We start from the raw sequence: 7288 nt of genomic DNA on the forward strand, positions 1-7288 counted from the left end.
TTTCTTAGTTGTTTATTAAATGTGTTCGTTAATTTAAACCTGTGTAGTCTTTGGCCACACGACTTCCGACTCCTCCCCACTCATATTTTTGCCCTCCTATTGCCATCCGACAACCGAGAGCGGGTCTTCCCGACCCGTGCAGATTAAGTGGTCATTAGGGTTAGACCCAGTGACCCCCTGCTGCTCACAAAATTGGTGACTCAGGAGTGGGGTCTTCGAACGCAAACCTCCCAAAAAACTCACAAAGTGGTTTTTCAGGAGTGGGGTTTTTGAACTCAAAAGACCAATAGATACTCGTATATTGGCTGCAGGAGTTGGATCTCCGAACTTAAAACCTCCTGTAGAAACGACATATTGGTTTACAGGAGTGGAATTTTAGTCGTATTTGACAGGTCCGTCTACACAGGGTCCGCGGAAAACAAGCTGTCCGCCTTAGACAGGTTTCTAAAAAGTCATAAGAACTCGTTTAAAGTTTCTAAATTCTAAAAATGGCAGAAGGTGGTGAACCGCCGCGTATTAATCCAGCAGGAGGTTTAGGGGGAATGATTCCCTTATTGCCGATATTTTCGGGTGATCCGTCTGGAATTAAAATTACGGAGTTTTTCGATACTCTTGACGACATAATGAGGGTTGCAGCTTGGTCTAAAGCACAGATGCTTGCTGTGGCAAAGCTTAAATTGACAGGAATAGCGCGAGAATTTGTTAGAAAAGATAGACGAATAAAAGAGGTGGAAGATTTTGATACCTTTAAAAGGGTGATGATTGAAAGATTTGAACGAGTGCCCTACACATTAAAATTAAATAGATTTTATGGATGCGTGCAACAAAGAGGCGAAGATGTCCAAACATACGCAGTAAGATTGCAGGCATTGGCATCGGAGATAGAGATATCACATGAGGGAACAGACGAAGCAGAAAGGGCCATAATTCGGCGAATACAAGATATGGAATTGGACGAGCGATTGAGAGTGCAATTTCTAAATGGCATTGACGGGCGAATAAAGCAACGCGTCATGTCTAGAGAGCCAAAAACTTTTGATGAAGCACTAGAGGTAGCGATTAGTGAGGAGTCAATTGAGGAATTAACAAACCCTCCTCGCGGAATTATAAGATCGATAACAGAAGCTCATTCCGAAGATTGGGATCAAATAAAAAGTCAGATAAGAGATCTTGCTGCGCAAATAGAAAGTTTAAATAGAGAATATTTTAATCCGCAAAATAACTCGGAGAAACATATTAGTCTACCCAGGAAAAGACAGCGAACGCCTAGAAATATCCGTTTTCAGGATACGGAAGAGACGAAGTGGAAGGGTAGAATAGGTTTGACATATATCCCATGTAGCTCGGTTAAGGACAAGGGTAGTCGAACAAGAGAACGCTCGCATATAAAACGTACTGAGAATTTTAGCGAGAAAAATCTACAAAATAAGGGAATAGGAAGAATCGGATTGATTCGATCGAAACAAAAACCCATTGTTTTGGTGTACATTAATAATATTCCGGTCAAGATGCAAATAGATCACAGTTTAGAATTTACGATTATATCAAGTGAATTGGCAAATCAACTTAAGGGTAAGGCGTATGTAAAATTTGGTAGTAAGAAAAAGATTAATAGAGGTAATGGAGAGAAGATTAAAACATTAGGTATACTCTCACCTATTTTTAAATTCCGAGGGTATAAATTCGTTCATACATGTAGAATAGTTAGACCGGACAGTACAGATCCTTGCCTAGGAATTATAGGAAACGATATTCTTAATGCACACGGATTTCATATAGAGAGCGCAAAGGAGCATATTTTATTACCTAATGGGAAAATAGTACATTTTTGTTCGGCGAGTGAACCGCATAACCGCGATAAGGGAAGAAGAGAAATAGAAAGGGAAATACCCGATAAAGTAGGTATTATTAGGATGAGTGCGCCAATAGTAACAGAACATAGGTTGCCTTATAGACCGGATCGCATAAAAGCGAAAGAAAGGTTTATAAAGCGAAGCAATACTTTGCCCGAGCGGGAAACCGTTCCAATAATTCGAGAAGAGTTAACTCGGAAGGAGTCGCGAAGGAAAGGAAGATGGCCACATTCTACCGCCATTCCTATCCAAATTCAAAAAGAAAAATCTCCACGGAAGGAGGTAAATTTAAACCAAAAAGAAATTAGATATCCTTTCCAAGCAGAAAAGCGGAATACACGAGAGTTGGGTAGAGAGGAAATGCAGAGCCCTACCGAACCGCTGTTAAGGGAAGAATCTTTATTTGCTGGAATGATGGATTATATTAATCGAATAAATTTTAAATCGCGGTTCGGCAAAATCCAAAATTGATAGGGAATTAAGAGTTAGTTTCGATTTTTGAAATTTTAATAGACAATTTAATAGCTAAAAGAGAGAAGAAGGGAGAGAAAGTAAGACAAGACACCGGAAGTGTATACGATAAGGCTGACGGAAGTGCATGAACTTCGTAGTGAGCTGACTGGACGAGCCAGCGAACCGATTGAAGGAGCCCCATATTCAAGTTGGTCATTGTTAATAAGTATATATGTCGACTTCTTACAAAATTGTACGCGTTACTCGACCACCTCTTATAATTTTGTGACGCGAACGCGACTCGGAATTCTAAATCGTACGCGAATGTCTGTCGTTCATTTTCTTTTTGTTTTTTTTGACGCGAAAGCGAACGCGAAGCGGAATTAGTTTTAGAGATAATTAGGATAATTAGTAGAGAATTGTGTTAGAGAACGGAAAGAGAGAGAGAGAGAGGAAATCCGAAGGAAAAGGAACCTATATAGAATACTTCAGGTCAACGACCCAGGTCGGAAGCCAACGAAAACCATACGGTGCTTCCGGTCCCATGAAGGTCGACACCACTATACGTCGGATATCGTCTAAAAGAACAATATTTATTCAGAAGCAAAGGGACAAGCAACCAAGGAAATTACCACCTACCTGTTGTTGCCGAAGTTGAACATCTTTTCAATTTTTCTCAGCGTAAGAGAAGACGAAAAATCACANGACAAGCGAGACCGGACCTCAAGGTCTTGAGTCGAGTAAGTGGTAGGAGAGGGACATCCTCGTAAACATCCTACCCCCGATTAGTCTCACATATGCCTCCTCCGAATAACAGCCTGGATCCTCCGCTTCGTTACACTTTGCAAAATTCACCCCCGGAATAACCACCCGAAAGGAGAACTCTCAGCAGACGAAGTAAACTCAGCGAGAGACCACTGGATCAGATCAGTACAGAAGACATATTTTGCTAACGAGTTAATAGCACTCAACTCCGGTACACTCTTATCAGAAAAATCACCCATTTACCGCTTCCACCCATTCCTCATCCCAGTCCATGTCCAATGGGATCCTAAGAGTAGGGGGGGCCGATTGCAATTTGCAGATGTCCGCGCTTCCACTCAGCATCCAATTCTACTAGATGGCCGACACACCTTCACCCATCTCGTCATCATGGACTGCCACTTCTGTCTGGGGCATCTGGGCACTTGTGTGGTTTTTGCCAACCTGAGAGAAGAGTTCTGGATCCTGCATGCTTGCCAAGTCATTAAGACAGTGCTGCATAGATGTCTACCATGCCAACGCCAAAGGAGTCAGCCTTACCAAGAAACCAAAGCCCCCTCCCTCCTGACCGTGTATTACCCTCTCCGCCTTTCTCAGTCACAGGGGTAGACTTTCTGGCCCACTGTATATCCAAAAGGGTCAGTCGATAGAGAAGTCATACATTACACTGTTCACCTGCGCCACAACAAGAGCTGTACATCTAGAGCTGTCTTCGAGCATGTCAACAGACAGTTTCCTCCTTTGTCTACAGCGCTTTGTAGGACGGCGAGGCCTCCCTCGCAAGATTTACTCAGACAATGCCAAATCTTTCCACGCAGCCAACAAAGAACTACGCGATCTCTGGCAGTCACTCTCTGATAAGCAGATTGCCTACTACTCTGCTCACCACGGCATCACTTGGGTCTTTAATGTGGAGAAGGCGGCTTGGTGGGGAGGATGGTGGGAGAAAATGGTGGGGAGCGTGAAGAGATGCCTCCGCAAGATAATAGGAAAAGCCTAGTAAATGCAGAACAGATGTCTATCGTACTCACCAGGGTAGAAGCCGCCCTCAATAGCAGGCCTCTGGTACACAGTTATGACACCGAGGAGCCAGAAGCCCTCACTCCCTCTCAATTCTTGATAGAGAGAAGAATCTCTAACCTTCCAGAGCCTAACAATCATATCTCACTTCATGACCTCGTGAGACAAGTGGCGTCACCAACAATCGATCACCGACAACTTCTGGAGACGATGGCAGAAAGAATACTTGCTTGACCTACAAAGTTTTCATCTTGTTCGTAGGGTTAGGAAGAAACTGCCACCACACTGTGAAGGAGCTCTTGTTCTTAGGGAGGACTCGCTGCCTAAGAAGGACAGCCGTAATCGAAGAGCTGATTGCTCTTCGATTACGTGATGGTTGCGATGCAGACATGCTGTCTGAGGCTCCCTGATCAGAAGCGCATCAGCCGCCCCATCCAATTGGTCCTCCCATTAGAAGCAGAGGACCAAGGTGTGAGGTTAGAGGGTGTGAGGGATGTGACAAGCAGGCTTACCAATAGCGAAAGGGGAAATTTGGAGAGACACGTGGTGGATACAACTTGATCAGCGTGTGTATCCGGAGACAAGAGATTTATTGGAGGGTATGGGAGTTAGGGACAGAAGTGGAGGAGGAGAGAGAGAAAACGATGAGGGAAGGCAGTTGAACTGTTCGCCCGCGCTTGACATCGTCGTTCACAATTGGCTGTATATCCAGCTTCAAATGAATAATAAAAGCATCCTGTTTTGTGTCATTGCACATAGCCATGACAACACATTCATTAGCGAAATGCATTTGGAATGCGTCAATAATCTAATGAAGTCTATGGTAATGAGAAAGCATATCCTTTGTTTAATTACTTTGGTGGAGATTTGATTGATTTATATGAAAAAGAACTTTTTTGATTGATTGTTTATTTTGTATATAATTGATCTTGACTGTTTTGGAATATTTGAAATATATACTTACTACTAATTCTTGTTATAATCATTGTTGTTTATATATAAATAATAATGTTCAATCTAATAAATATTATTTTGGATTTTTATTTATGTAAGTGTTATTTTGGATCATTATATTTTGCTTCCAATTAAGTCCAGGCCTGGTACTTGATTTTGAACCCTAAATTGTGTAATTTTGCCTTTTGTGTAGTACACTGCTCCCTCCACTGGGTTTATTGCCCCTTAAGGCAATAACAGGCAATGGAACATTCTAGAAGCTTATAAACAAAGGCGTCATAACTGAAAATTTAATATAATAGCAGATAATACAATTTAATTGGCATTGGCAATGTAATTGTCTTGCTCATGTGATATATAATGCTGTGCAGACTGCTGAAGATTGCCTACCTATAGATCTGTTAATAGTTAACAAGATTTATCAACATTTCCACATGTATTGTGTACGAGTTGAGAAAGTCCAATTATTTTGTGAATTCTCCAATACAATATAAAACTAATTATTATTGCCTTACTGCCCTTTAGTTTCTTAAATAATTTATTAATTTAAAGACCCATTTTAAGGATTTCATGTGCTGAGTTCTGTGTCTAAATATCAAAAGAAAAATACTTTATGAGTCCATAAATCTGATAAATATTTTGACGAATCTAAAATATACAACTTAACTATTACGTATTTTTTAAAGCTGCAACTTTTCTAATTAAGTGTTTGTGAATATTTTTTGTAATATAATTGTTTTTAACTAAACACACTCAAGAAAACCTTTAAATATGCAGCCGTATTTATTAAATTCTAATGTTTTCGGTCATATTCAATGACCTTTATCAAGAAAAAACAGAAAAAATCGAACTCTGAACTTTAAACTTGAATAAACGATACAAGCATTTTGGAACATTTTTAAAAAAGGATATTATACTGGAATAACGCCATCTCTATATAACGGTTGTCATTATATAACCACAGTAGCTATTAGAACGTTAAAAAGATATGACGTTCAAGATATAAAATAACAGTAAAAATAAAAATACAGACGTAAAATACCAAACATACACAATGTGTTTAGCAAATACATTAACTTCAGATTTCTGCCCTTAAGTAAGTTGCCTCTATCTATCGTTTTTGACGTTTATAATATACTTGCTTGCCAGGCTGCCGATACTTTGCTTGCATCTCGGAAGTTGATAGCTAATCCTTTTTGGCTTGTTTTGCAGATATGCCAGGCTTCAGCGTACTGGAGGTGCTTTTTGTCGCGAACTATTTGTATCAATCTGGCTCGGTCCCATTCAGCTTTGACCTCTTGGGGGTCAGCTAAGACATAAGTCGCCAGCACTGTGCACGGTTGTTCGCTTCTTATGTTTCTCTGGTGTTCTGACAGCCTTTCTTTGAGGGATCTTCTGGTAGCTCCGATGTAGAACATCATATTCTGCCTCCACGTGTCTATAACAGGGATTCATTTTCAGGTGGTGATCCATTCTTCACCATCCGACTGTTCCATTTGGAGTTTTCTTAATAAACTAGCAGACCCTGCCACGCGTTGTTGTGGCTCAAAATGTATTTATTATAAATGTATAACACTTCCCCCGTGTGGGGGGGAATTTTTCGAAAAATTTCTTCTTAGTGTACATTCTCTTGGCGTACCCTATTAAAACGCAATCAAAAACGCAAAAACTCGCATCTAAAATAGTATAATAGAAGCCAAGTTCTTCAAGGTAAGCCTTAATCCTGTCTCTCTCCCCCATGGGGGAATATTGAAAAATCCCTTTTTAGTGTATATTCTGTTGACATACCCTATTAAAACGCAATCAAAAATGCAAAAAACCGCTTCTAAAATAGTAGAAATAGAAGCAGAGTTCTTTACGGTAAGCCTTAATCCTGTTAATCTCCCCCCAATGGGGGGAATTTCGACATGTATATTATATAAAAACACATGCATATTCAAATTGTGTGAAAATATCAAAGGAATTGGTAGGAACAAACGAACATTACATTTTTATTTATATAGATAGATAGAAAATGATCTGCTTTAGTTCATCCTCACAGAAAAGCAAACTTAGGTCGTCATACTCGTAGCGCCATCTGTTGGACATAAAAGCCTTAACCCTAGATGATATCTTTTAATTTATATGAATATTTAACAGAATAATATACAGCCTATGTCCACCCTGAAGTTCCATTCTAAATATTGGTGAAAGAATTTTTGAAATCGGATGAGTAGTTTCGGAGATTACCTGCTGCATACAAACTT

General features: G+C 40.1%; 1 pseudogene; it reads left to right on the top strand.

Annotated features, from left to right (window-relative positions):
- Nucleotides 1-4004: 4004 nt before the first annotated feature.
- Nucleotides 4005-5013, top strand: LOC111621807 (annotated as a pseudogene).
- Nucleotides 5014-7288: the final 2275 nt, after the last annotated feature.

The sequence above is a fragment of the Centruroides sculpturatus genome, unplaced genomic scaffold (genome assembly GCF_000671375.1).
Source record: "Centruroides sculpturatus isolate CEXI.00-Female unplaced genomic scaffold, Cexi_2.0 scaffold153, whole genome shotgun sequence".
NCBI classification, from domain to species: domain Eukaryota; kingdom Metazoa; phylum Arthropoda; class Arachnida; order Scorpiones; family Buthidae; genus Centruroides; species Centruroides sculpturatus.